Here is a 26324-nt window from a genome sequence, read left to right on the forward strand (position 1 = left end):
TATAAAGAAAGAAAAAAAAACCACGGGTAGGTGGTATACAATTATGGACGGACTGCCGAGTGCCGACACAGAGGTAGCTACAGCCGTGGACTACCGTACTGTACTGTGTCTGCTGCTAATATAGACTGGTTGATAATGAGATGTAGTATGTATGTATAAAGAAGAAAGTAAAAAAAACCACGGGTAGGTGGTATACAATTATGGATGGACTGCCGAGTGCCGACACAGAGGTAGCTACAGCCGTGGACTACTGTACTGTGTCTGCTGCTAATATAGACTGGTTGATAAAGAGATGTAGTATGTATGTATAAAGAAGAAAGAAAAAAAAACCACGGGTAGGTGGTATACAATTATGGACGGACTGCCGAGTGCCGACACAGAGGTAGCTACAGCCGTGGACTACTGTACTGTGTCTGCTGCTAATATAGACTGGTTGATAATGAGATGTAGTATGTATGTATAAAGAAGAAAGAAAAAAAAACCACGGGTAGGTGGTATACAATTATGGATGGACTGCCGAGTGCCGACACAGAGGTAGCTACAGCCGTGAACTACCGTACTGTGTCTGCTGCGACTGGATGATAAATAATGATATAAAAAATATATATATATCACTACTGCAGCCGGACAGGTATATATTATATAATGACGGACCTGCTGGACACTGTCTGTCAGCAGAATGAGTTTGTTATAGAATAAAAAAAAAAACACCACACAAGTCACACGACGAGTGTTTAACTTTTTCAGGCAATCACAATATAGTATACTACTAACTTTACTGGTGGTCAGTGTGGTCAGGTCACTGGTCAGTCACACTGGCAGTGGCACTCCTGCAGCAAAAGTGTGCACTGTTTAATTTTAATAATATGTACTCCTGGCTCCTGCTATAACCTATAACTGGCACTGCTCCCCAGTCTCCCCCACAATTATAAGCTGTGTGAGCACAGTCAGATATATACATAGATGATGCAGCACACTGGGCTGAGCAGTGCACACAGATATGGTATGTGACTGAGTCACTGTGTATCGTTTTTTTCAGGCAGAGAACGGATTATATTAAATAAAACTGCACTGTCTGGTGGTCACTGTGGTCAGTCACTACTAAACTCTGCACTCTCTACAGTACTCCTAAGCTCCAGTAAATCAAGTGTCTCTGTTTAAAATCAATCTCACTCTCTCTCTTCTAATCTAAATGGAGAGGACGCCAGCCACGTCCTCTCCCTATGAATCTCAATGCACGTGTGAAAATGGCGGCGACGCGCGGCTCCTTATATAGAATCCGAGTCTCGCGATAGAATCCGAGGCTCGCGAGAATCCGACAGCGTCATGATGACGTTCGGGCGCGCTCGGGTTAACCGAGCAAGGCGGGAAGATCCGAGTCGCTCGGACCCGTGAAAAAAAACATGAAGTTCGGGCGGGTTCGGATTCCGAGGAACCGAACCCGCTCATCTCTAATATAAACATATAAAATGATGTGATAAAGTCTAGTTTATTAATTTGTGTCACTTCTGCCACACTTCCTGAATCCGCAAGGGCTCTATTGGGCATGCACCACCGCCCCACCTCCATTTTAGGGAGGCGACGTGGCTCCTGTATTTTTCAATCTTGCCCCATCTCCAATAACGTGTTTCTAGCCAAGCGGCTAGATCCGGCTGCCCCACTTCCATTGACATGTTTCCGGATGTACGTTCAGGTCCGGCTGCAGCTCGGGCTCAGTGTCAAATGATCGGTGGGATTCAAGTGATGCTCGCATTGGTTACTTGTGATGGTGGCCATGTTTTAGGAGTCATGGAATGCAGACATGCTAATCAGTGCACAGACATCTCATAGAAAAAAAAGAAAAACATTTGTATTAGTAATCGTTAATGGTTTAATGCAGGCTTTTACTGTTAATGATCAAATAAAGTATTGATGGAGAACTACAAGTGTGTTAAGTCAATCGAACCATGATTAAGTCATACTAGATCAAAGACTATTATATAACTGTTGTAACACTATAGGGGAACAGCGTGCCATCTCCTGGGGAAGATGGCAGCAAGCAGCAACTGAGAAATCATCCAAGTCCAGTTTTGTGGTGCAACTGGCCGCAACCAGTTTTATTAAGCAGAAAATAAAATAAACAACAAAAGAAAATACCTTGCCTGTCCGGCGCTAACTATACACAAGACGTTCCTGACTGTCTTTAAACAAAACACAGAGTTTTCCAGTAAATACTGTATGGCTCATTTGTATAAGGAAGCATGTTTCTCCCACAAAGGTTCTGCAGTCTCTCCCCAGGCAGACTGCACACACTGATCAGGCTAGCAGCCCTTAAACACTCTTGCACAGCTGAAAGCCCTGATTAGCCCTCTGTGAGGCCTAAGACCCGAATTGGGCCCAGTGTCTGGAACTTGCCCTCTCTCTCTCTCGCAGGGCCCTTATCCAGCTTTTCCAACAGACTGAGAACTGCTAACAAAACAGAACATTTTCGTGGAAGTTTTCCTTTTTCTAAAACATGTAAGACAAGAACCTGGGACAAACATACCTGCCCTCAAACACTATTCCAGTGTTCTTGTCACATATCCCCCTCCCCTGTTTCGACCTAGGGGCCAGAACACTTGTAGCCCCTAAACAGAAGATGTCTATGTTCGACAGTAAACTTAAAATCTTGCAATGCTAGAAACCATCTAGTTACACGAGCATTCTGACATCTATTTACATACATCCATTTTAAAGGTGCGTGACCTGTGACTAGTCTGAACTGTCTACCCAAGAGGTAATATCTCAAACTATCTAATGCCCACTTAATGGCCAAAGCCTCCTTTTCCACAATAGCATACCTTTTTTCATGCTCATTGAGTTTAACTACTCAAATAAATTGTAGGGTGTTCGTCCCCATCTCTGGTTTGGGACAACACGGCCCCTATCCCTCCCTCTGAGGCATCCGTCTGTACAACAAATTCTTTTGAAAAATCTGGTGTTATCAAAACAGGTTGTGAACACAAAGCCACTTTTAACGCTTGGAATGCTTTTTCAGCATCAGGGTTCCATTTCACCATATTTGACTGCTTCCCTTTGGTAAGGTCTGACAACGGCACTGCTGTGGTCGCAAAATTAGGAATAAATCGTCTATAGTACCCCGTTATTCCCAAAAAAGCCTTTATCTGTTTTTTATTCACTGGATGAGGCCAGTTTTGAATAGCATCAATTTTATTCAATTGGGGCCTAATCAGACCTCTATCTATGGTGAAGTCCAAGTATTTAACCTCCTCCATTGCGAGGTAGCACTTTTTGGGGTTAGCAGTTAACCCTGCTGCTCTAAGTCCAGTACTGCTTGTACTTTAACCAAGTGGGACCCCCAGTCCGTACTGTGAATTTCCACATCATCCAAATAGGCAGCTGAATACTTTCTATGGGGCCTCAAAATCTTATCCATTGACGTTGAAAGGTTGCTGGAGCCCCATGCAACCCAAAGGGTAATATCTTATACTGGTATAGCCCCTCCGTTACCGAAAAGGCTGTTTTTTCTTTTGCACTATCAGTTAAAGGTATTTGCCAGTAACCTTTGGTCAGGTCCAATGTGGTGAGAAACCTGCCTGTTCCCAGCCTTTCTGAAGCTCATCCACATGGGGCATGGGGTATGGGTCAAATTTGGACACCTCATTTAACTTACAAAAGTCATTACAGAAGCGTATACTACCATCTGGCTTTGGGATGAGAACTATGGGACTGGACCACTCGCTGTTAGATTCCTCTATGACTCCAAGTTCTAACATGTTTTTAACTTATTTAGAAACAGCTCCTCGCTGAGCTTCAGGAATCCTATATGGCTTTAAATGAACCCTAACCCCTGGTTCTGTGACAATGTGATATTTTATTATGGCCGTTCGGCCAGGCATCTCTGAAAATATCTCCCTATTTTGTATGAGAAATTCTTTAACCTGATTGTTCTGATCAGCTGATAATGTCTCTGACACCTTTACTGCGGGAAGCAACTGAGGTGAAGACACAGAAGGGCAAGGCTCCGCTGACAGAGACAACCTATCTTTCCAGGGTTTGATTAAGTTAACATGGTAGATTTGTTTGGGTTTTCTCTTTCCCGGTTGGTATACTTTGTAGTTAACCTCATTCACTTTTTCCCTAATCTCAAATGGACCCTGCGATTTAGTTAGGAACTTGCTTTCCACAGTGGGTACCAAAACAAGAACTCTATCTCCAGGAGCAAATTCCCGTATATTGACATTCCGGAGATATACTCTCTGTTGAGCACTTGGGGCCTGTTCCATGAGCTCTCTGAAAATAGGTACCATGACTGCAATCCTATCCTGCATTTATGTTACATGTTCAATAACGCTTCTGTAAGGAGTGGGCTGTCCTACCCACGTCTCTTTGGCAATGTCCAACAGCCCTCTGGGGTGTCTACCATACAACAAATCAAATGGAGAAAACCCCATAGAGGACTGAGGAACTTCTCTGATGGCCATTAACAAGTAGAGCAACAAACAATCCCAGTTTTTCCCATCTCTATCAACAACCTTTTTTAACATACTTTTTAATGTTTTATTAAACCTATCTACCAACCCATCAGTTTGGGGATGGTAGATGGACTTCCTGAGGTGAGTGACCTTAAATAATTTGCACAATTCTTTCATGACCCTCGACATAAATGGGGTACCTTGTTCAGTCAAAATTTATTTTGGTATTCCCACTCTACTAAAAACCTGCACCAGCTCCCTAGCTATCGCCTTGGTTGTGATATTGTGTAAAGGGACCGCCTCAGGATATCGAGTGGCATAGTCCATTATTACCAGGATATACTGATGGCCCAGAGCGGACTTTAACAAGGGCCCCATAAGATCCATGGCTATTCTGTCAAACGGGACCTCTATAATAGGCATGGGAACTAGTGGGATCCTGAAATGGGGTATAGGGGCATGATACTAGCATTCTGGACAGGAAGAACAATATTCATACACTTCTTTATAAACCCCAGGTCAAAACAACCTTTGTAAAACTCTTTCAGTGGTTTTTTCTGCTCCTAAGTGTCCTGCTGTAACGTGACTATGAGCTAAATCTAGTACCATTCTCCTATAACGCTGGGGAACTACCATATGCTCCACCACATCCTCACCCCTTTTGACTGTATGGTACAAGAGCTCATTACAGACGGCTATGTGGGGATACGTAACCCTGTCACCTGGTACCACAGGTTCCCCATTAACAATCTTAACATTCTCTCTAGCCTTTATTAAGGTAGGATACTTTAACTGTTTAGACGCAAACAGATCCTTCTTTACCTTCAGGTCAGGCACTCTTTCAGTTCTAACTACTATGTCTCTGTTCCCAGCAAGAGGGTCCTCACTGGACTCCCCATCTGTCACTTCCCCAGCCAAATTAGCAAAAGGTAAAGGGTCAGAAAGTTCAGAGGACACACGTACATCTATAAAATCACCGGTATTATCAACTGGCTATTTACTTCTAAAATCTGTTGCTAAACATGATTCCCACAGTTTCCAAAAATGAGGAATATCCCTCCCTATTATGGCCTCATGCACCAAGGTGGGGACCAGTCCTACTTTAACAATTGCTGACCCACAAAAAGTTTTTATATTCACTGCAGCAGTGACATAATGTTGGGTATCCCCATGAATGCAAGTCACCCCAATAGGTATTTGCTGGACATTTAAGGGGTTCACTAACCCAGCTTTCATGAGGGTAACTAAACTTCCTGAATCTAGCAAGGCCTCTACCCGGTTACCCTCTAAGAAAATGTCACATGTTTGTTTTTCCTGCTCAGGTGAAGGTACCACAGTACAGGCTAACCTAGCAAACTAAGACATTCTGCAAAATTCAAAGGCAGCATCACATTGCATGAATTCTTGCGTGACTGGGCAATTGGCAATAACATGACCTGGCATACCACACCTAAAAACATTTAACCACATGATTATCAACCCGTTTTTGTGGCATGGACCTTTCTAGCCCCATTGGCCTGTCTCCAGGGCCAGTATTTACAGTTCCTCCAGTCTTGCGTTCTCTTACCCGCCCAGCAACGTTTTCCCACGGAACAGTCTTACCAGTCTTTACTGAAGGGTGCTGTCGAGGATCTATAGGTTGCTGGATGGTCATCAGTAGTACCTCTGCCACCAGATACCTCTTTACCATGTCCACTAACTGGTCAGTGGTATCTGGATTTCCATAGCTCACCCACTTGCGCAGGACCACGGGTAAAGATCTCAAATAGTGGTCCATGACGACTCTTTCAACCATCTGGGGACCAGTTAATGTCTCTGGCTGTAACCATTTTTTTGTTAGGTGAATAAGGTTGTGCATCTGGGAGCGAGGAGGCTTCTCCATGGCATACACCCAACGGTGCACCCGTTGTGCTCATACTGACAGCATGACTCCCAGGCGGGTCAGGATCTCAGTTTTTAGTTTGTCATAGTCCCGAGAAAAAGATAATTGTGAAGTTCCACCAAAAGCACCCCCTACCCTGCAGGGCTATATGCGGTGCCTTCCCCCCCCCCCCTCACACACTTACGCGTTGAGTATGCTATGCCGGCTGCCGGGATCCTGGTGGTCATTATACCGAAACCGGGAACCTGGTAACAGAAAGCCAATGGGGGGTGAGCGCAACAAGTCCCCTTGCAGGCTCTCTGTGCTTGCCAAGCAGCAGGATCAGTGGATCGCTGTGCTTGCCACATGTTCTTTTCCTATTGGGAATAGACCCTGTGGGACGGCATTCCGACTAACGGCATTTTTAGCGTTCGGAATCCTGGCACCAGCATGCTTACTGCCAGGATCCCGAGCAGCTGTAACTTAACCGCATCCCCTAGTTACGTCCCTGTAGGTGAATAAAAATAATTCAGCCCCAGAATACAGTACTATGCTTTCCCAATCAAAGTAATACATTTGTTTTTAGGCAGAGTGATGATTCCAGGATCCTCACGAAGCCACGCCCCCTAAGTACAAAGTCACGCCCTTTTTTGCCGCGATCGCGGCAGGAGATATGGGGAGCGCAGCGGGAGTCACCACACCCGGTGACGCCTCTGGTCTAAACACAGAATGCTTTTACAGTATGTTTCCTATTAGAGATGTGCACCGGACATTTTTCAGGTTTTGTGTTTTGGTATTGGATTCGGTTCCGCGGCCGTGTTTTGGATTCGGACGCGTTTTGGCAAAACCTCCCTGAAAATTTTATGTCGGATTCGTGAGTGTTTTGGATTCGGGTGTTTTTTTACAAAAAACCCTCAAAAACAGCTTAAATCATAGAATTTGGGGGTCATTTTGATCCCATACTATTGTTAACCTCAATAACCATAATTTCCACTGATTTCCAGTCTATTCTGAACACCTCACAATATTATTTTTAGTCCTAAAATTTGCACCGGGGTCGCTAAATGACTAAGCTAAGTGACCCAAGTGGCCGACACAAACACCTGGCCCATCTAGGAGTGGCACTGCAGTGTCAGACAGGATGGCACTTCAAAAAATAGTCCCCAAATAGCACATGAGGCAAAGAAAAAAAGAGGTGCACCAAGGTCACTGGATGGCTAAGCTAAGTGACCAAAGTGGCCGACAGAAACACCTGGCCCATCTAGGAGTGGCACTGCTGTGTCAGACAGGATGGCACTTCAAAAAATAGTCCCCAAACAGCACATGATGCAAAGAAAAATGAAAGAAAAAAGAGGTGCAAGATGGAATTGTCCTTGGGCCCTCCCACCCACCCTTATGTTGTATAAACAGGACATGCACACTTTAACAAACCCATCATTTCAGCGACAGGGTCTGCCACACGACTGTGACTGAAATGACTGGTTGGTTTGGGCCCCCACCAAAAAAGAAGCAATCAATCTCTCCTTGCACAAACTGGCTCTACAGAGGTAAGATGTCCACCTCCTCCTCATCCTCCGATTCCTTACCCCTTTCACTGTGTACATCTCCCTCCTCACAGATGATTAATTCATCCCCACTGCAATCCACCATCTCAGGTCCCTGTGTACTTTCTGGAGGCAATTGCTGGTGAATGTCTCCACGGAGGAATTGATTATAATTCATTTTGATGAACATCATCTTTTTCATATTTTCTGGAAGTAACCTCGTACGCCGATTGCTGACAAGGTGAGCGGCTGCACTAAACACTCTTTTGGAATACACACTGGAGGGGGGGCAACTTAGGTAAAATAAAGCCAGTTTGACAGAATCATATGCAGTGACAGTAGACGACATGTCAGTAATCGTTGGCAGGTCCATCAGTCCGGACCAGATGTCAGCACTCGCTCCAGACTGCCCTGCATCACCGCCAGCGGGTGGGCTCGGAATTCTTAGCCTTTTCCTCGCACCCCCAGTTGCGGGAGAATGTGAAGGAGGAGCTGTTGATGGGTCACGTTCCGCTTGACTTGACAATTTTCTCACCAGCAGGTCTTTGAACCTCTGCAGACTTGTGTCTGCCGGAAAGAGAGATACAACGTAGGTTATAAGTCTAGGATCGAGCACGGTGGCCAAAATGTAGTGCTCTGATTTCAACAGATTGACCACCCGTGAATCCTGGTTAGGCGAATTAAGGGCTCCATCCACAAGTCCCACATGCCTAGAGGAATCGCTCTGTTTTAGCTCCTCCTTCAATCTCTCCAGCTTCTTCTGCAAAAGCCTGATGAGGGGAATGACCTGACTCAGGCTGGCAGTGTCTGAACTGACTTCACGTGTGGAAAGTTCAAAGGGTTGCAGAACCTTGCACAACATTGAAATCATTCTCCACTGCGCTTGAGTCAGGTGCACTCCACCTCCTTTGCCTATATCGTAGGTAGCTGTATAGGCTTGAATGGCCTTTTGCTGCTCCTCCATCCTCGGAAGCATATAGAGGGTTGAATTCCACCTCGTTACCACCTCTTGCTTCAGATGATGGCAGGGCAGGTTCAGGAGTGTTTGCTGGTGCTCCAGTCTTCGGCATGCGGTGGCTGAATGCCGAAAGTGGCCTGCAATTCTTCGGGCCACCGACAGCATCTCTTGCATGCCCCTGTCGTTTTTTAAATAATTCTGCACCACCAAATTCAATGTATGTGCAAAACATGGGACGTGCTGGAATTTGCCCACATGTAATGCACGCACAATATTGGTGGCGTTGTCCGATGTCACAAATCCCCAGGAGAGTCAAATTGGGGTAAGCTATTCTGCGATGATGTTATTCAGTTTCCGTAAGAGGTTGTCAGCTGTGTGCCTCTTATGGAAAGTGGTGATACAAAGCGTAGCCTGCCTAGGAATGAGTTGGCATTTGCGAGATGCTGCTACTGGTGCCGCTGCTGCTGTTCTTGCTGCTGGAGGCAATACATCTACCCAGTGGGCTGTCACAGTCATATAGTTCTTAGTCTGCCCTGCTCCACTTGTCCACATGTCCGTGGTTAAGTGGACATTGGGTACAACTGCATTTTTTAGGACACTGGTGACTCTTTTTCTGAGGTCTGTGTACATTCTCGGTATCGCCTGCCTAGAGAAATGAAACCTAGATGGTATTTGGTACCGGGTACACAGTACCTTAAGCAATTATCAAGTTTCCTGTGAATTAACGATGGATACCGGAAACACGTTTAACACCGCCCAGGCTGCCAAGGCCTGAGTTATCTGCTTTGCAGCAGGATGACTGCTGTGATATTTCATCTTCCTCGCAAAGTACTGTTGGACAGTCAATTGCTTACTGGAAGTAGTACAAGTGGTCTTCCGACTTCCCCTCTGGGATGACGATCGACTCCCAGCAGCAACAACAGCAGCGCCAGCAGCAGTAGGCATTACACTCAATGATGCATCGGAGGAATCCCAGGCAGGAGAGGACTCGTCAGACTTGACAGTGACATGGCCTGCAGGACTATTGGCTTTCCTGTCTAAGGAGGAAATTGACACTGAGGAAGTTGGTGGTGTGGTTTGCAGGAGCTTGGTTACAAGAGGAAGGGATTTAGTTGGCAGTGGACTGCTTCCACTGTAATACCAAAAGTTTTTGAACTTGTCAATGACTTCTGATGAATGCGCTCCAGGTGACGTATAAGGGAGGATGTTCCTAGGTGGTTTACGTCCTTACCCCTACTTATTACAGCTTGACAAATGCGACACACGGCTTGACACCTGTTGTCCGCATTTCTGTTAAAATAATTCTTAATATTTTTTTTTTTGTAATTTGACCAGGCATGTCAATGGCCATATTCATCCCACAGACAACAGGTGTCTCCCCGGGTGCCTGACTTAAATAAACCACCTCACCATCAGAATTCTCCTTGTCAATTTCCTCCTCAGCGCCAGCAACACCCATATCCTCATCCTGGTGTACTTCAACAGTGACATCTTCCATTTGACTATCAGGAACTGGACTGCGGATGCTCCTTCCAGCACTAGCAGGGGGCGTGCAAATGGTGGAAGGCGCCACCTCTTCCCCTCCAGTGTTGGGAAGGTTAGGCATCGCAAACGACACAATTGGACTCTCCTTGGGGATTTGTGATTTAGAAGAACACACAGTTCTATGCTGTGCTTTTGCCAGCTTAAGTCTTTTCATTTTTCTAGCGAGAGGATGAGTGCTTCCATCCTCATGTGAATCTGAACCACTAGCCATGAACATAGGCCAGGGCCTCAGCCGTTCCTTGCCACTCTGTGTCGTAAATGGCATATTGGCAAGTTTACGCTTCTAATCAGACACTTTTAATTTGATTTTTGGGTCATTTTACTGAACTTTAGTTTTTTGGATTTTACATTCTCTCTACTATGACATTGGGCATTGGCCTTGGCAGACGACATCATCGTCTCGGCCATGACTAGTGGCAGCAGCTTCAGCACGAGGTGGAAGTGGATCTTGATCTTTCCCTATTTTACCCTCCACATTTTTGTTCTCCATTTTTTAATGTGTGGAATTATATGCCAGTAATATATCAATAGCAATGGCCTACTGTACCGTACTGCTATATATTATATACTGGTGGTCAGAAAAATTATGAACTGTCCTCCTACTATATATACTGCGCACAACTTAAATGCACCACAGGTATGGATGGATAGTATACTTGACGACAGAGGTAGGTAGAGCAGTGGACTACTGTACCGCACTGCTATATATTATATACTGGTTGTCAGCACAATTATGCACTGTCCTCCTACTATATTTACTGCACACAACTTAAATGCACCACAGGTATGGATGGATAGTATACTTGACGACACAGAGGTAGGTAGAGCAGTGGACTACTGTACCGTACTGCTATATATTATATACTGGTGGTCAGCAAAATTATGCACTGTCCTCCTACTATATACAGTATACTGCGCACAACTTAAATGCACCACAGGTGCATTTTAGTTGTGCGCAGTGGGTGGTCACCTCTATGAGGTCATTGTAGAGGTAACTCATCTTGAATGGGTTACATTTACAAAACATAAGGGTATCACAAACTATAGGTTTGCTCAATGACCTACCTAGTATATCTGTGAGGGACCGGATGTAATGACACATCTGGAGATACATGAAAAAGTGAGAGTGAGACAATTAAATTTGTCTTGTAGTTGTGTAAAAGAGATCATCTGTTCACCAGGGTCAAAAACATCTTTGATAGCAGTAATTCCCCAGCATTTCCATGTGTAAAAGTGTCTATTATCCAATGACGGGGGGAAATTAGGATTGCTCCGTATAGGTATATGTGGGGATTCAAAAGGGTTACTACAAAACAACTTATGAATAGAGGTCCAAGCTTTATAGGTCTGCCAAAATAATACTTTACTCTTTATGTCATGCGGTAGTTTAGAGAGAGGGGTGTGAAGCAGCGCCGCTGGCGAATATGTAAAGAACAAGGCTTCTTCCAGCTCAAAATTTGTAAACAAACCCGATTGGAGAATACAATCTGAAGTGAATTTAAAAAGTGCCGACCTGGCAAACATCAGCATGCTGGGCATACTCAGACCACCGTATCGTTTATTGACGTATGTTCGGACCCTTGGCATACGTGGCTTACCGCTTTTCCAAATAATCTCAAAAACAGTTGTGAGCAGAGAAGAGAATCCTTTCTAGTAAGTAAGATAGGGAGCATTTGAAGCAAACAGGCCAGTTTGGGAAAGATAATGGCTTTTATCTTTGCGACCCTACCCATTAATGAAAGTTTAAGGTCCTTCCAATTTTCTAAATGTGTTTTCATTTTTAAATAAGCAGGGTATAATTAATCGAATACAGCTGATTAAGTTGAGATGGAATATAGATTTCCAAATATTTTATTTTGGTAGGGGTTAAGGTAAATTGAGAAGAGAAATTAGCATAAAGAAGAGGGTCAGTAAAATTAGTTAGAGGGAACAGTTCAGATTTCTGAACATTTATTTGATAGCCAGCAAAGGTACTAAAGCAGTGTATAATGTCAAAAGTAGCTGGAATGGAAGTACGAGGGTAAGATACAAACAAAATCATATCATCTGCAAATAATTCAATCTTATCCTCCCTTCCACTGATATCCCAGAGAAAGCAGATTGCTGTCTCAGGGCAATGACCAGAGGTTCTAACACAGTCGCGAAAAGTAATGGAGATAATGGGCAACCATGCCTACTTCCCTATGGATTGTTAGGGGTTGAGAGAGAAATCTATTTGTGATTATTTGGGTAGAAGAATTGTGGTAGATGATACGCATAATGTTCACAAACTGTTCTGGGAAACCAAATCGTCGGAGTGCCTCAAGAAGGTGATCACAGGTCACTAGGTCAAAGGCTTTTTCTGCATCAAGCGAGAACAATAATGTGGGATCACCTGCCTCAGCACCCTCCAAGGACTGGAGAACCATCAAAACTTTACACATATTAGACACCGATTATCTGCCCCAGATAAATCCAGTTTGGTCCTTATGGATTATCCCAGGCAATATAGATTTCAATCTAATCAGTCAACAACTTGGTGAACAGTTTGTAATCCACGTTGAGAAAGGAAATGGGTCTATACGAGGAAGGGAGAAGAGAATCTTTACCTGGCTTGGGTAAGACACGAATCAGAGCAGAATTGAAATGATATGGAATAGTATGGGTCAAAATAATAGAATTATAGAAGGCAGTCAGGGACTCAACTATTTTAGGGGAAAGTAATTTAAAGAATTCACCTGACAGATCATATGGGCCTGGCAATTTCAAAGTTTTGAGGGCCTTAATAGTTCCACACTTTCAGTAACAGTAAAAGGTGCAATAAGGGGTCCGACTGATCCAAGGATATTTGTGGCAGCTGAAGATTCTCCCAAAAAGAGCATTTGTTGTTAAGATCAATATCACCTTGTGAGTATAGATCCTTATGGAAAGAATGAAAAATGTCAGCTACCACTTTCCCCTCAAACTGTATATTCGCATCGGAGTCCCTTAAAGCTGATACATGATGGGGACCTCCCTCAGATTTAAAAAGATTAGAGAGTAAATGGCTAGGTTTGTTCTCATACTAAAAAAACATATATTTGCCCGCAGTGAGAAACCTATTATCAATCTGTGTGAGGGTGTGATCAAAATGTTGTTTAGCTTCCTTATATTTCCGTCTATTGTCTGAAGTTGGTGATGCCTTGAAAGATTGGAAGAAAGTGGTGAGTGTAGTTTGTGCTTCCCTATAAGCAGCATCCTGATCCCTCTTATACTTTTCCATATATGCTATTATATCACCCCACAGGACAGCTTTGTCAGCCTGCCAGAACAAGGCAGGATCCGACATATGATCAGAGTTATTAAAGCAATAGGAATCCCAGGAAGGAATCAGCATTGATTGGAAGTTTTGAGAAGCTGCAGCTTAGCAGGAAATCTCCAATGGGAACTAGTTCCCAGAGTACATTTACCCTGTAATAGAATAGAAATAGGAGCATGATCCGAAATGCTGATGGGATCAATATTCGCTTCAATGACCTTGGGGGACAGATCAGTGGACATGAGAAAATAGTCAATACGCGAGAAGGAATTATAAATTGCAGAGTAACAAGTATATTCCTTCTCAACGGGATTACGTATTTGCCATATGTCAAACAGGCCCAATTGCTCAGATACATAATCCAAATTAACTTTGGGAAGCCGGCCCTCAGAGAAGAGGGGCTCTTTTTATCTAAAACCAGTGAGGAAACTAGTTTCATATCCCCACCTAGAATAAGGGAGGTGTGCGAGTAAGGCCGTAAAAGATTAATTATCTCCAGTTAAAATGTTTTATCATATACAGCAGAGGCGTTGACACTGCATAAAGTAAACCTGTATCCCTCTAAGGTAATACCTAATATAATGTATCTACCTAAGGCGTCAATAAGCTGATGATGGATGTCAAATGTAATACCCTTAAAGATAAGTACTACAACACCACTCGCTATTGAGGTATAAGAGAAGGAAGCAAGAACCTCATGTCTAAGCATACCAAGTTTACATTGTTCAGTAGGCATCAAATGGGTCTCTTGCAGTAGCGTAACATCAGCCTTCATTTTATTTAGATACAGTAGGTAAGTATGCGTCTTTGCTTGATAGGTGAGTTAATACCCCTAACATTCCAAGAGTACAAATTAAGACATGACATTTATCCGATCTATAAAAGAAATTGCGAAAACAGCAATGAACCTACGAATGGTAGAGCCATCCATCATCAGGGCATTACAAACAATATATCTCAGCAACACTTGAAAGACAACAAATAAGCAAATGAACATGGAAGGACCCATACGACTCAGTAACCCATGCAACAAAGACGTTGTAAGGGGAAAAAGAAGGAGAAGAAAGAAGAACAGAAAAGAGAAACAGACAAAGAGAAAACAACAAGAAAAAAAGATGAGAACATTTTCATCAACATACAGTAACATAAGCAATGAATATCTAGCAGCTGTGATGTATAATAAACAGTAAACAGGTCATACCGAATCAGCAAACCTATAAAGGGATAATATGCCCCTGAGAGGGGAAGGGGGAAGCAATCTGCAATCAATAACCTTGCTACAAAGAAATTGGAAATATCTCAATCCACTAAGAGGAATAAATAATTATAAGAGTAACGGAACCATATAACCTGAGTTCAATCATTATGATCCATAGGGACTGAAGCAGAAGCCGACACCGACCTTGATGATTCCATAGTTTCGGACACAAAGTCTTTTGCTGAGTCCACTGTCATGAAATCCTTCGGGCCTTGTGGAGTGAAGATGCGCAGCTGCGCAGGATAAAGAAGAGCCAACATAGTGCCATTCTTCACTAGTTGGGAGCAAATTTGACGACATTTCCCTATTGGCCCTTGATACATCCGCGGAATAATCCTGAAATAGGAACAGTCTTTGTCCATCCCAGTGAAGTGGTCCCTTACTTCTGGCGGCAGCCCAAATCAGTTCCTTATGTCACAAGTTCAGGCATTTAAAGGGAACTGGGCGGGGCCTGGATTGGTTGGAATCACGTGGTGGGCCCAAACTATGAGCTCTCTCTATTTCAAGAGAAGATAATTCTTCTGGGATTGAACACAATTTACTTTTAACTTTATGTGCTATACAGTATAAATCTCAGGTGCATAAATGACTGAACACACACACTTTTTCAATTGATTTATATACCTTTATATCTCAAAAAAATCTATATTCACAAACCTTTAATATCATTTAAAACTAGTAAGTAAACGGCATTCAATGTTATATATAAATAAATGGTCACGTGACTATTGTCATGTCTGCTTTAGACAAAACAAAATAATATAAATAAAAAAGTCCTTATTTATATCACTGTATTATTCATGTTGATATGTGTCTTAATTGTAATCCAATGTAGTGATTAGAGATGAGCGGGTTCGGTTCGTCGAGATCCGAACCCCCCCGAACTTCACCTATTTTACACGGTTCCGAGGCAGCCTCGGATCTTCCCGCCTTGCTTGGTTAACCCGAATGCCACCGAACGTCATCATCCCGCTGTCGGATTCTCGCGAGATTCGTATTCTATATAAAGAGCAGTGCGTCGCCGCCATTTTCACATTGGAGATTGAAAGGAGAGGATGTGGCTACGTTCTCTGCCTGAAAAGCTCCCTATCTGTGCTCAGTGTGCTGCAAATATCTGTACTCAGTGTGATGCAAATATCTGTGCTCAGTGTGCTGCAAATATCTACGTTCACTGCCTGAAAAGCTCCATATCTGCGCTCAGTGTGCTGCAAATATCTGTGCTCAGTGTGCTGCAAATATCTACGTGCTCTGCCTGAAAAGCTCCATATCTGTGCTCAGTGTGCTGCAAATATCTGTGCTCAGTGTGCTGCAAATATCTACGTTCTCTGCCTGAAAAGCTCCATATCTGTGCTCAGTGTGCTGCATTTTGGTGACCAACAGTATATAGTTGTACAGTACAGTAGGCCATTGCTGTATCTTGCAGCTCTGTGTCACTGCAAGTATCCATTCCATATCTGTGCTGCATTTTTGTGAGCAGTATATATAGTAGTACAGTGCAGCATTTTAGTGACCAACAGTATATAGTTGTACAGTACAGTAGGCCATTGCTGTATCTTGCAGCTCTGTGTCACTGCAAGTATCCATTCCATATCTGTGCTGCATTTTTGTGAGCAGTATATACAGTATTACAGTGCAGCATTTTGGTGACCAACAGTATATAGTTGTACAGAAGGCCATTGCTGTATCTTGCAGCTCTGTGTCACTGCAAGTATCCATTCCATATCTGTGCTGCATTTTTGTGAGCAGTATATATAGTAGTACAGTGCAGCATTTTAGTGACCAACAGTATATAGTTGTACAGTACAGTAGGCCATTGCTGTATCTTGCAGCTCTGTGTCACTGCAAGTATCCATTCCATATCTGTGCTGCATTTTTGTGAGCAGTATATATAGTATTACGGTGCAGCATTTTGGTGACCAACAGTATATAGCTGTACAGTAGGTCATTGCTGTATCTTGCAGCTCTGTGTCACTGCAAGTATCCATTCCATATCTGTGCTGCATTTTTGTGAGCAGTATATATAGTAGTACAGTGCAGCATTTTGGTGACAAACAGTATATAGTTTTACAGTACAGTAGGCCATTGCTGTATCTTGCAGCTCTGTGTCACTGAAAGTATCCATTCCATATATGTGCTGCATTTTTGTGAGCAGTATATATAGTAGTACAGTGCAGCATTTTGGTGACCAACAGTATATAGTTGTACAGTACAGTAGGCCATTGCTGTACCTTGCAGCTCTGTGTCACTGCAAGTATCCATTCCATATCTGTGCTGCATTTTTGTGAGCAGTATATATAGTATTACAGTGCAGCATTTTGGTGACCAACAGTATATAGTTGTACAGTAGGCCATTGCTGTATCGCTCAGCTCTTTGTCACTGCAAGTATCCATTCCATATCTGTGCTGCATTTTTGTGAGCAGTATATATAGTATTGCAGTGCAGCATTTTGGTGACCAACAGTATATAGTTGTACAGTACAGTAGGCCATTGCTGTATATTGCAGCTCTATGTCACTGCAAGTGTCCATTTCATATCTGTGCTGCATTTTTGTGAGCAGTATATATAGTATTACAGTGCAGCATTTTGGTGACCAACAGTATATAGTTGTACAGTAGGCCATTGCTGTATCTTGCAGCTCTGTGTCACTGCAAGTATCCATTCCATATCTGTGCTGCATTTTTGTGAGCAGTATATATAGTATTGCAGTGCAGCATTTTGGTGACCAACAGTATATAGTTGTACAGTACAGTAGGCCATTGCTGTATCTTGCAGCTCTGTGTCACTGCAAGTATCCATTCCATATATGTGCTGCATTTTTGTGAGCAGTATATATAGTAGTATAGTGCAGCATTTTGGTGACCAACAGTATATAGTTGTACAGTACAGTAGGCCATTGCTGTACCTTGCAGCTCTGTGTCACTGCAAGTATCCATTCCATATCTGTGCTGCATTTTTGTGAGTAGTATATATACTATTACAGTGCAGCATTTTGGTGACCAACAGTATATAGTTGTACAGTAGGCCATTGCTGTATCTTGCAGCTCTGTGTCACTGCAAGTATCCATTCCATGTCTATGCTGCATTTTTGTGAGCAGTATATATAGTATTGCAGTGCAGCATTTTGGTGACCAACAGTATATAGTTGTACAGTACAGTAGGCCATTGCTGTATCTTGCAGCTCTGTGTCACTGCAAGTGTCCATTCCATATCTGTGCTGCATTTTTGTGAGCAGTATATATAGTATTGCAGTGTAGCATTTTGGTGACCAACAGTATATAGTTGTACAGTACAGTAGGCCATTGCTGTATCTTGCAGCTCTGTGTCACTGCAAGTATCCATTCCATATCTGTGCTGCATTTTTGTGAGCAGTATATATAGTATTGCAGTGCAGCATTTTGGTGACCAACAGTATATAGTTGTACAGTACAGTAGGCCATTGCTGTATCTTGCAGCTCTGTGTCACTGCAAGTGTCCATTCCATATTTGTTCTGCATTTTTGTGAGCAGTATATATAGTATTACAGTGCAGCATTTTGGTGACCAACAGTATATAGTTGTACAGTAGACCATTGCTGTATCTTGCAGCTATGTGTCACTGCAAGTATCCATTCCATATCTGTGCTGCATGTTTGTGAGCAGTATATATAGTATTGCAGTGCAGCATTTTGGTGACCAACAGTATATAGTTGTACAGTACAGTAGGCCATTGCTGTATCTTGCAGCTCTGTGTCACTGCAAGTATCCATTCCATATCTGTGCTGCATTTTTGTGAGCAGTATATATAGTAGTACAGTGCAGCATTTTGGTGACCAACAGTATATTGTTGTACAGTACAGTAGGCCATTGCTGTATCTTGCAGCTCTGTGTCACTGCAAGTATCCATTCCATATATGTGCTGCATTGTTGTGAGCAGTATATAGTAGTACAGTGCAGCATTGTGGTGACCAGTATACTACAGTACAATAGTCCAGTGCTGTTCTCGCTGCTCAGTGTCAGTTCTCCGTAGTATCATCAGGGCTCAGTAAAATCAGTGCTCAGTATAATCAGTGATTGATCAGTATAATTAGTTCTCAGTATAATCAGTGCGCTGTTAGACGTGCACCCATTTTCCGCCATTAGTGCATTGGGATTTAGACAATTAATGAAGTTATTGTGTCCCCGGTACAAAATCCCATCTAGATTCCACTTCACTAGGCAGGCAATAGCGAGATTTTACCAATTAATATCAGTGATTTATAATTAATTATTAATTACAGTGATCTTACCAAATGATTCCAGTGATTTTGGCATTTTCTTTCAATGATTTGGACCAATAATACCATTGATTAGAACAAATAATTCCTTTGATGTTGAGGTGTTTGTGTCGCTTAGCTTAGCCGTCCAGCGACCACAGTGCACCTCTTTTTCTCTTTTCTTTGCATCATGTGCTGTTTGGGGCCAATTTTTTTAAGTGCCATCCTGTCTGACACTGCAGTGCCACTCCTAGATGGGCCAGGTGTTTGTGCCGCCCTCTTGGGTCGCTTAGCTTAGTCATCCAGCGACCTCGGTGCAAACTTTAGGACTAAAAATAGTATTGTGAGGTGTTCAGAATAGACTGAATATGAGTGGAAATTATGGTTATTGAGGTTAATAATACTATAGGCTCAAAATGTCCCCCAAATTCTATGATTAAGCTGTTTTTGAGGGGTTTTTGAAAAAAAACACCGGAATCCGACAAAAATTTTTCAGGGAGGTTTTGCCAAAACACGTCCGATTCCAAAACACGGCCGCGGAGCCGAATCCAAAACCAAAACCCCCAAAATTTCCGGTGCACATCTCGTAGTGATACAATGTGATTTTAAAGAACCAAAATTCAATGAAGTCTCCACTTGATTATGGGTGCACCTGTCTCCATTCTGATAGATCCACCGCTGTATCCAAGTAATCTGAAGAAGGCAACGACAATGCAGGTTCTGAGCACGGCTCTCCTCGTTTGTTCCCACTCTTACATTGCTGAGGTTTCAGTGCAGAGGAGTTTCAGAATTTGTCCATAATATTATTTACAGGTACAGGAGACCATAAGGGAGGTAACGGTACAACATTAGTAGTGGATGCAAGATAAATGTAACATCCCAGCTGTGGATGGTGAAAATTTACATTATGAAACTATGCAAGATCAACAAGCAGAAGGGAGAGCATTTGTAATCAACCTGGATGACTTACATTTTCAACTGTGTGTATCCGTTGTTGCAGGCAACACCTCCAGTAAGTGTTGGAGACTGGACAATGTAATTGAGAGAGTATCACAAACATTAGTAATGTTGGAATTCCTTGAAGGTCACGGTGATCCGACCAGCAGCATCACCATGGAGACACTATGACATATAGATAATTACAAGTGTCCAGAAGCATACAGACCGCCATACATACACGGGATAATGGTGGGGTACAGGAGTAAGAATTCACTTTGTGGTGATGGACTGGAGTAGGAGTCTGTAATAAAAAGGAGTTTAGGGAGAGAAGCATTACAAGTAATGCAGTGTAGGTAGAGATGCCTAAAATCAACAACTGTCCTGGAGTGCCACTATAGTGCAATAAATATGCAATATCAATCAAGAGGAAGACAATAATAGAGGAGTGGGTAGGAGAGAGTTAGCCGAACAGGAGGAATATGATTGTTCACAAAATGGAGGTCCACAGAGTTTACACTGAGAACAGAGGGGAATGCTGCACACAATTACAGTCACTGTAGGGCTCTCATTATCATCCCCTTATATCACAAATATGGAGGGACAAGTGCTGGGAGATATGGTGAGGACAGAGAAGGGCCAGATGCCATTGACCTTTTAATAGCTTTTATGACACCAGTCAACCATTAGGCGGGCTGCCGCAGGCAGAGCTTCTGACATGCGGTGCCGTGTCCTCTCTCAGAATCTCCCCTCACTCCCGCTGAGTCCCTGCCACTCATTCCCTGTACACTGATACTCTGGGGGGAAGTTATGAGGAGCCCCAGGTGGGCAGAGTGAATGCCACAGATCCCGGTGAGCACTAGCGGGATTAGCGATAAGCAGAGCTCCGTGGCGAGCAGGCAGGGAAAATGTCGACCATGGCCGTAGGTCCCGGTGCAGGCCACAACCCGTGGAGGCCATAGTATCGGCCCCCTGGCTCTGCATCCTCACACCAGAGCACCCAGGCTCACAGATGAATAAAGAGAGGTCTAAAGGAGGCAGAACAGCTGGCGTAGGCAGTGTAAGGAGCAGATTTTAAAAGGCGGTCTTTTCACCAGCGTCTTGCTCCCTCTCCAGTGAGGCTATGTCCCCCAACCTTATACAATATATTTAATACATTTGTGCATGAAACAAATTTTGTGTACATAGAACTATCAGAAAGCAAAGGTGTCACTATCTCAGTCGTACTCAAAAAAATTTAGGATTTCTGAATATATTGGATATCGGTTTTTTGGATATGGGAGACTAAACCTGTAATAGGAGATTGATGTGTATATGTATTACAGGGTAAATGCATGCCTCATCTACTATTGCTCTCAACTAACAGGAGCTAAAATGAAGAAGGATTTAGATCCTGATTTATAGTTGTACACACACCTCCTGGTTTGCAAACAGCTGAGATGATAAGTAGACTGCACATGTGCAGGGCCTGTTCTGAGCATGTGCAGAATGGGTCCTGTATCCTCGCACGTAGTGCCCCTTAAGGCATAGCTTGATTGACAGGCTGCAGCCATTTTTTGGACAGAGAGGGAACAGCATATCCCTGTTTTATGGAAGTGTTGAGGCCACTGTCTGCATCTTCCGACATACATACTTCCCAACTGTCCCAATTTTCGTGGGACAGTCTTGTTTTTTTGGGACTGTCCCGCTGTCCCACCCATGGGCTGCAGTGTCTTGCGTTGGGGGGGACACAGCGTCTATTCAATAGAGACAGAAGGAGAGGGGGCATGCAGCAGCTCATAGAGCGCTGGACATGCCACCTTAGTGACGAAAAATGGGGGACGTGACCAGCAATCGCACTGCCATGAAGCCACGCCCCTTTTCATAGACCATACCCCCTTTTTGGCACTGCTGCGTGCATTACTAAAGTGTCCCTCTTTCATTTAATGAAATGTTGGGAGGTATGGACACAGATCTACTGGCCTTGGCAGTGCAGATGAGACAGCCAATATGAGAAGCCTTAGGCTTATACAGAGGGCTGATGCTGCAAACATCACTACCAATGGTTGCAATAATGATATGATGCTGCGATCCGGGATGTAGCACTTGAATCTGCTATGCGGGCAGTAGGCCTCTTTTTTCCCTAAAGCGCCTCCTGCTGCAGTAGCATAGTTTAGCATCATTGCTAAATAAAAAGACTCAGCTGCAATACAATTAGTGTCCATCTCTGAATTATCCCCTTAGTTTGATTGTTCATATGTATCCAGTATGAAGCTTTCTGTCGAGGTCCATCTAATCAGACTACAGTAGGCGGCATCTGTAGAATTCACCTAAACAGTTTGCTCTTGTCGTTATAATTTTTTTTTACAGATGGCCGCAGGTATGGTCACATGGAATAATCAGATCCATTCTTCAGCATGACTTGGCAAATCTCTCAAATCTGTTAAACTTATAAGGCTCTCTGCAAGGTTTACATATTTTCTGTAATGCTTACCCTAAATATTACTGTATGAAAGGCTTTACAGCCTCCTGTAGAAACTATCCTTTAAAGTACTAAATGTAAGTAACTGGTAACCTCTACTTTGTAATTTTTTGTAGTAAGAGATTTGTTATACTATATATACTGTATTGAAAATGTATAGTAACATGACAAATGAATACAGTATCAGGAAATCTTAAAATAAAATATTACTTAATTCTATTTCCTCTAATTATTTATAGCATAGCACTAAATAAATACATTTTACATTTCTAAATTATATACTTTATTAAGTTCTCTAAAACAAGTATGCTTATTTCCGTGCATGCATAATAGATGGATGAATATTTTGTATTACATTTGCAATTTGCTACCAAGGAAACTAGCTACAATATCACATCTCAATGATGTTCTTTTATGGAAAAATTAAAACTAAAATAAATGATTATTTTTTTTCATAAAATAGCAGATGTTCAGGATTTACTTATTTGAAATGTTTCACATATTTATGACATTATGCTATGCCTTGTTATGTGGAATATATTGAATATAATGAAATTGTCTTATAACTTTCGCTTTCCACCTTGCAGCAAAGGTAATGTAATTTTTCATTTTCTGCATGCATAAACAAAGAAAATAATATCTATATATGCCTATGAAATCAAAATAAAATGCAATGAAATAAAAAATGTATGCAAAAATGAAGAAAAAAAAGTTTCTACAGATGGGTCCTCCGTTATCTTGACTGTTTCTGCGCCTAGACGGAGGTTTAGTCACGCCTAGGCGATAGCTTAGGTTGCTGAGTTTAATCACGGACAGGCGCGTTGAGGTGTGACTAGATACTCAGCATGAAATACACATCTCCACCACTGGGTGGCTAATGCTCCACTAATCCAGTACTTTAGTTCGAATAGCAGTGGATTGTTCTACAGTACAAGCTCTGGCAAATGGTCAGTGACGACTGTAATGAAAATATACAGTGCTGTACTGCATAGTGTACACACAGATGGTGACCAATGGTCAGATGGAGAGAGTAAAAAAAAAAAAAAGTTTATTCAGACGCAAATGAACATGATAAAACACGTGTATGCAGTTGCAACTAATGTGTGAACATTTGTGTATGCAGACACAACTAATATGTAAAAGGAATAATGTAGCTCAATGACTTTACAGTATGTACAGTGCACTAAATGAGCGTCCGAGTCCCCTTATGGCATACACGAACACCAATGGGAAGGACTCACTGCTTGCATTACTTTTACACATGAACTTTTGTATCTTCCATGCAGCGACGTAGGCTAGTGGTGAAGGCTCTCACCTCCCATGCTGAGGGTCCCGGGTTCGATTCCCAAAATGCCAATCTATTTTTTTCCCTGACATTAACTTTATTAATTCTTTTTTTCTGTGTAATCCATTGTAAAACATTCAACGGAAGGGTGCTCACAGGTTTCACATAAATCAGGGTTTACGGTGAATGGCTAATTAGCATGAACAGCTAATTAGTACCCTAATAGAACATACTGTACATAAATACTAAGGATGGTGATTTGGCATCCAGGAACTTAGGGAGGAGCTTTTAACACTCAACATTATACATAGAAAGATTAAACTTGCCACTGTACGTTACAAGCTGTTCGTGCTAATTAGTACACTAGTAGAACATGCTGTACAGAGATACTAAGTACGGTGATTTGGAATACAGGAACTTAGGGAGGAGCTTTTATCGCTCTCCTTTATCCTTAGAAAGATAACAATGGCGAGAGATCAAAGCTCTGCACTGCAGTGCCACTCCTAGATGGGCCAGGTGTTTGTGCCGCACACATGTGTTGCTTAGCTTAGTCATGCAGCTACCTCATTGCACCTCTCTTACTTCTTTGCATGATGTGCTGTTTGTGGACTATTTTTTTAAGTGCCATCCTGTCTGCCACTGCAGTGCCATTCTGTGATTTTAGCTATTTTAATGTTTTTTCAAAAATCATCCAGATCCAAAACCGAAACCCAAATGGGTGGTTTTGGTAAAACATATCCAGATCCAAAACACGAGCAGGGATCCAGAATCAAAACCAAAACACAAAGCACCTAAAGTGCCCGCCTCATATCTCTATGATGCTATTAATCTATTTAATAAAAGCATTTTATTATTAATGATCAATTTTTGTAGAGTGTTCCCTTATTTGACAATTGCAGCCCAGTTTTTTTGTATTGGTAGAAGGTTATTTGTCTTAAATACTGACAATACCTTTAATAGTTCTATATTGCTTGTCTCCCATTTTTGGAGAGTAATGGACTAGGCATAAAGTATAAAGAACTACAGTATAAAGTACCCTACTCAATTCTGGAGATACTCTCCTGTGTCCAATACTATTTCCTTTGGGAAACCCTATAGCTCTGTTTACAGTAGGTCCCGCAAAACACAATAGTTTCTCAGGGGATTCAGAGCAATGGTGCATTGTGCAAAACATTTCATGCAAGCCTGCTAACCTGCAAAACATAACAGGGGCAGGGGTCACCTACCAATACCACCTGGGGAGCCAGGTACCAAAACCTATCCCCCAAAATATTAGAAGGTAATCAGTAACTGAGCAATTATTGAATCCCTCTACGATCTGTTTCAAAACACTATGGCCCTCATTCCGAGTTGATCGGTCGCAAGGCGAATGTAGCAGAGTTACACACGCTAAGCCGCCGCCTACTGGGAGTGAATCTTAGCTTCTTAAAATTGCGACCGACGTACGCGCAATATTGCGATTACAAACGAGATAGCAGTTTCTGAGTAGCTTCAGACTTACTCTGCCTGTGCGATCAGTTCAGTGCTTTTCGTTCCTGGCTGACGTCATAAACACACCCAGCGTTCGCCCAGGCACTCCCACCGTTTCTCCGGCCACTCCTGCGTTTTTTCCGGAAACGGTAGCGTTTCCTGCCACACGCCCCTAAAACGCCGTGCATCCGCCCAGTAACACCCATTTCCTGTCAATCACAATGCGAACGTCGGAGCGATGAAAATGCCGTGAGTAAACTTACTTTCTTCATAGTAAAGTTACTTGGCGCAGTCGCAGTGCGAACATTGCGCATGCGCACTAAGAGAATTCTCACTGCGATGCGATGAAAAACTCAGAGCGAACAACTCGGAATGAGGGCCTATGTCACAGGAGTGATAATGAAGTATGATCTGACAAGCACCTAAGAAGCACACTTATGGTTCACAGACTGGAACAACAGGAAGGAAGATGCTAGGCTAGCAAGTAGGACGTCATCCAGGTAGTCATCCCCACACTCTCCAGGCCCTTCAATTAGAAATCCATGAAACATAACAACTTCAGTTGCAAGGGAAGAGATATACTGAATAAGTCAAAACATACCCAGAACTGCGAATCCGTATGTCAGGAGCATTTTTTTAAATAGCTACTGTAAATAAATTAGTCATAAACATAAAGTCCCATCTGTTACATAATTACATGCATGTGTAAACTATACATTTTATAAATGTAATATAGGTTCAAAATAGTCCCTTTAAAGAGTTCAGTCAAAAAGTCCTTTACTGAAAAAGAAGATAAGGATGCAGAATCACTTTTCTTTCTGTGTCTACAATGAGACCCTTACATTGGAGCACACATCACACATAAATCATGGCCGTCATCGGTTAGGTGCTGTTATAAGTTGTCTCCCCTTGTGGTGGTGAGCTCTATGACAGCTCATTGTGCCCCCCTTTTCTGTTCATGGAAACATATCACCCAATGCATTTCGTCGTTAGCGATTAACTCAGAGGTGTTTAGTTCAGTAGTGTGAACTCCCAATATTGAA

The 26324-nt window shown here is 42.7% G+C and overlaps 1 long non-coding RNA gene across 1 annotated transcript in view; it reads right to left on the bottom strand.

Annotated features, from left to right (window-relative positions):
- Nucleotides 1–1470: 1470 nt before the first annotated feature.
- The window catches only part of LOC135050782 (uncharacterized), a 29027-nt gene continuing 4173 nt past the window's right edge, over nucleotides 1471–26324 (bottom strand). The window contains exon 2 of the long non-coding RNA XR_010241814.1: nucleotides 1471–1823. This is a non-coding gene — a long non-coding RNA (uncharacterized LOC135050782). The remainder of the gene's footprint in view (nucleotides 1824–26324) is intronic.

Source organism: Pseudophryne corroboree, chromosome 2 (assembly GCF_028390025.1).
Source record: "Pseudophryne corroboree isolate aPseCor3 chromosome 2, aPseCor3.hap2, whole genome shotgun sequence".
In the NCBI taxonomy this organism is placed as follows: Eukaryota; Metazoa; Chordata; class Amphibia; order Anura; family Myobatrachidae; genus Pseudophryne; species Pseudophryne corroboree.